Genomic DNA, 5,357 nt, shown 5'->3' with positions numbered 1-5,357 from the left:
CCCCCCCCTTTTTTTTTTGCAGCGGGGCATGCGGGATTTAATTTCACCGCCCGGGCTGGAGCCCCGCGCCCCCTGCATTGGGGGCGTGAAGTCTTAACCCCCCACCCTGCGACGGCCAGGGAAGTCCCGGTCTGCATCTTTTTCAGTGGGAATTGCTTCAGCAAGCACAGCACCTGGGAAGCGCAACGGTCCTGTCCGTTCTGCTGGACAGCCCCGCTGGAAGCTCTGCGCCGCTTGTCCCCCAGCCTCCCCCAGCGGCCTGTGCTGTGCTTCCCGGTAATGAGCCAGAATGGGGACTCAGCCACCACCTGCTTCTGTATGCACGGCGCCCTGGCCGCCTCTTTAGAAGTGTCGGCGCCTTTCTTCTTCGGTTTTCCTCCTCCTGCCAGTGTTCGATTTCTCACCATCGGCTGAAATAATTCTTTTTTTTTTTTTTTTTAATAAGCGCTTCCATTTCCAGGAGATCGGACTCAATTGCTTACAGGACAGACACAGTCTTGGAAGGAATTAAAGCTGGATAGAGGGGTAGCTTGGGGAGGTTCTGAGCTGAGCCAAGGACAAAAGGATCCTGTTTTCACAAAACAGAAGTAAAGAGAGACACACTCCTGGTTAAAGCCAGAGGATGCCTTGAGCAGGACCTAGCAGCATCAGACAGGGGACGTGCCCAGAGGAACTAGGAGGGCAAAGATGGCCCTTCTGCCCACATCCTGGTGAGGCTTATCCAGCAAAACCTGCAAGATACCTGGCAATTACAGAGAGTTACAGATTACCCGTTTTCATCTGAAATGGACTTTTACACTTAGGACCACGGGTAATTCATAGGGCGACCTGAGCCTAGATTCACAAGACAGAGATGATGAGGCATTTTCTCAGTAACCACATCGGTATGATTTTATAATTACTGCACTATGTGGATCTGCCACGAAATTGAATAGTTAAAAGCAAAGAGTAATTGCTTGATATCTGTACTCTATAATTTAGTATAATCTAATCATGGACAAAGCCCAAAAGAAAATGTTCTGAAAGCATTACATTTTTCTTCATACACAATTCATTATTGACATCGGAGAATGTATTTCATGCTGCTAAAGGAACTCTAACTCACAGATATCAAAGTGTAAAAGTGGCCAGAAGAGTGAGAGTTTTGTTTAATTTTCAGCTGATGTTGAAAAGCAGTTGACATAATTGCTCACTAATCCCTTTCTGACACGTCTCTGACTCTATTTGCCCCTTCGTTGACCTAGGTTAGGATACTGAGATAAGGTAGCAAGGTGTTGGACGGACCAGGGGCCATCCCAGTCCAAATCTGAGCCAAAAATAACACCCACATCCTCTGTTTCCAGCTGTACTCTCCCAGGGGCCCCACCCCAGTATGATGCCACCCATGCTGTGGTCCAGAGGAAGCCCAGAATAGCCAAGAGGGATCAAGGGCAAGTCCGTGGTCCCAGTGCATCTTTAAGGACCTGATAAATGTGTGTAGGGCTTTTTGCAGGAGGAGAAGGAGAAAGGAACCCACTAAAAGATTTATGGCTGTTATTAGTACAAGGCTCTGCCAAGGCAGAGAGAGGTCAGCGGAACGGCAAGCAGTGTGGCAGCCCCCCGGGAATTCAGAGCATCCTCAGAGCGGCCCCTCATCTCCACTAAATGTGTGGATGTGGTTACAAAGTAGATTTAGATGTTGGAGCTTGTTTTCCCACTTTTGCCTTTAATAAATCAGGAAGACGGACCACAGCCTGAGCTGCTCGAGCTGCTCGCCTTATTTAAAAAAACCCACAACAAAGTGATGAGAAAGGAGGGCACGCAGGACAGCCCTTGACTTTGCAGTATTGCCCTGTTCTTGGAAATGTGTGTTCCCATACAGGCCCAGCAGCAGAACCGGAGAGACACAGAAAGTCGGATCCGAGAAGGCCTGGAGGGGCCTCAAGTGTGGCTCGAGACACGACCGGGGCAGTGGTGCCCAAGGAGCACTGAGACCAAGGGACGGAAGCAGGGGGACGGCCACTGGGAGGAAAGCAGACCAGACTGACTTCACTGAAGCCGGTACAGCGTGTTGAGGGTGGAGAATGTTGATGGAGGACCCTGAAGGGTTATCAATCGAGGGAGGGGGCCGACTGGAGTGGGGAGTTCAGGAGGAGAACGCAGAGGCCCAAGACCTGGAGGAACATTGACTCTTAAGGTTTTTTTCTTCTCTTTTCACGAGGTTTTTTTTTCCTGATTGAATTTTTTATTCAGATGCTGAGGCTTCTTCTTGGGGGTGGGAGGGAGGGAAGCATGACCAGCAAATATGCTGTCAGTGGTAGCACATGACCCCAAAGTCCTGCTAGACCCAGGGGGGCAGAGGTGGGCCAGTGTGGGGTGGGAGGGGGGACCTGCTGCAAACATGCTGGGTTCTAGGCTGGAGGGAAGACAGGGCTGGGGTGGGGCTGGAGGAGGGCTGTGGGCCACTTGGCCCTGGGTGTATGCAGCAGCAGCCAGGACCCCAAACACAAGGACGGATGACAGAGCCCATACTGGGGACCACCCCTGGGGACAGCTCCATTTCAGTATCTTTTTAAATCTCGCCAAGATCCACTGTGTGGAAAAAGACCGTAACTCTGCAAAACGCTGTAATGTTAAGTTTGTTTAAGCATCAGTTTCAAGCCCTCTTAGAATACAGAGGGCCAGTATTGATGCTGAAAGGCTCATTCTTTACATATTGAACTGCACAGCTGCAAGGAGAGGCACAAATGTTACCAACTCATTTGTCATGCAAACAGTGCTTCAGAAAGAAAGAAAATACTATTATGTGGTATGTGTGTTAGGCAATCACTATATCAAATTCATGGCATTCCGTGCAAACACAGGCAGAGGAAAGGAAAACAACACTTGGTGAGAGAAATCACGCCACATGGGAGCAGCTAAGCGGGGGAGATGGCGAGGCTATCTCAGCAGCCTGACCAAGTGGAGGCTGCCATTCCCCCCCAGTGTGACCAGTGATAAATGCCCATGATAGAGCGAGTGGTGGGAACGCAAACACTGGGGCCCAGGGTGGGGCCGAGGTGGGGGTGGGCAGTGGGACTGTCGCGGAGGAGGGGAGACGGGGGAAGGGGAGAATGGAACTGGAGGCATAGAAAGGGGAACGAACTTATGAGGCTGGCGATAAGCGGTAGGAAAAGGTAGCTGATGATCCGTATGGAAGGAATACAAAGAGGGAGAGGGAGGCTCAAAGAAGACCACGAACCACAGTGTTACTTCCATTTGTCGCTACTCCCCGTGCTTCCCTTCGGGGTTTCTCTGCTAAGAGCTTCATATAATCAAACAGCTTGCCAGGTGGGAGTTTCCACACAGCACTGATGCTGTAGACAAATGGGTTATGTACAAACACTATGACACACGTGCCTGAGTGTGCATGCTAAGTCGCTTCAGTCGTGTCCAACTCTTTGTGACCCCATGGACTGAGCCCATCAGCCTCCTCTGTCCATGAGATTCTCTAGGCAAGAATACTGGGGGGTGGGGGGGTTGTCATGCCCTCCTCCAGGGGACCTTCCCAACCTCGGGATGGAACCCTCGTCTCTTAGGTCTCCCGCATTGGCAGCCTAGTTCTTTACCACTAGAGCCACCTGGGAAGCCCAGTGTCCTGAGTACCTTATACAAATTGCCTCTTCTAATCCTCACAGTGACTTAGCATGCACACAGTCCTCATAGTAACCCTATGAAGTTTACAACAGGCTAGAAATGTTGATTGGATATGATCGCACGTCCAGTGATGGAGTTGGGACTTGAGAACCCCCTACCTAAATCCACAGGCGACATGAGACTACATCTCTGGAGTCTTCCGCTACCCAAGTTAAAGTGTTAGTCGCTCAGTCATATCCAACTCTTTGGGACCCCATGGACTCTCTCCATGGAATTATCCAGGCAAGAATACTGGAGTGGGTAGCCATTCCCTTCCCCAGGGGATCTTCCCGACCCACGGATCGAACCCAGGTTTCCTGCATTGCAGGCAGATTCTCTACCATCGGAACCACCAGGGAAGCCCCTTCCCCTCCCCATCACTTCTTATAAAAATCGCACCATCTGACCACACAGCCTCCTCCCGCTGGCCTGAACTGCCCCTCAGAGCCCAGGGGCATGTGCCTCTTCTGCCCTCATGATGGGATGCGGTGTCATGATGGGATGGAAGGAGCACCCTTTGAGCTAACATCTGGCCGAGAGCAGAGCCTGCACCCCCTTGGGGCTCTATGTCAGTGAGTGAAAAGTCAGGAAAACACAGAGGCCAGCCAACAGTGACCTTAGGTTGTACTGGGTCCCAGAACATGCCTGGGATCTACTTCACGACCCAAACAAAGCCCTCCCTAAGCAGAGAGAGAGGCAGAGGATTCTGTCTCCCCACTCTTGGCAGGGCTTCTCTTTCACCATTGTTGACTTAAAAAAATGTATAACCTAAAAGTTGAAAATTCTATTTTATTTGGTGGACGTTCTTAGGACTGTAAGCCCAGGAGACAGCCTCTCAGATAACCCTGAGAAAACTGTTCAGAAGAGGAAGAGGGGAAGCCATGAGATGAGTTTTTGCAACAATACCAGGTAGCCATAACAAAAGATTACTGTCAATAAAAGAAAACCAGATATCTCAAATTAAGAGATTTAGCACTTTTTTATGTTTGGGAAGATACAAGAAACTGAGCTCACTGAAATTATTCCTTTGATATGCGCCTCAGTTATCTGGAGCTAGTATCCTGTGTTTTCTCATCCAACGTTTCCTCAAGCTGCACCTTGAGGGTGGCTGCAGTTTGATGACTGCTAGATGGTGGGCATTCCTTGTTTCCACCCTGCGTTGCCTCAGGGCTCACCAATGCGGGTGGCTGTAAGGTGGTGGCTAGATCCTTCGTTTGCTGATTACACCATTTAGCAATTCAGTATGACTTTACTGAGTGCTTACCATGCCTCCCTCCTAAGGCTTCCCTCTTAGTTCAGTCGGTAAAGAATCTGCCTGCAATGCAGAAGACCTGGGTTTGATCCCTGGGTCAGGAAGATCCCCTGGAAAAGCAAATGGCAATCCACTTCAGTATTTTTGCCTGGAGAATCCCATGGACAGAGGAGTCTGGGAAGCTACAGTCCATGGGCTTTCAAGAGTTGGACACGACTTAGCTACTAAACTACCACCACCATGCCTCCACCCAACGAAAGGATGGAGGATTCAGAGAGAAAGAACACTTGGTCTTACAGGGAGAAGGAGTGAGCAAGATGGGAAAGAGAAAAGGAAACCAAAAACAAAACCCCCCAAAAACGCCCTCAGACCTCACCAACATGGTGGCCCTGGGAGGCCGAGTCTGACCTCACCACCATGGCCACACGTCGAACGTCACAGACCTCCCAAT

The sequence above is a fragment of the Bison bison genome, unplaced genomic scaffold (assembly GCF_000754665.1).
Source record: "Bison bison bison isolate TAMUID 2011002044 unplaced genomic scaffold, Bison_UMD1.0 scf7180017864270, whole genome shotgun sequence".
Classification (NCBI taxonomy): domain Eukaryota; kingdom Metazoa; phylum Chordata; class Mammalia; order Artiodactyla; family Bovidae; genus Bison; species Bison bison.
The sequence above is the reverse complement of the archived record's forward strand: the minus strand, read 5'-3'. Positions refer to the sequence as shown.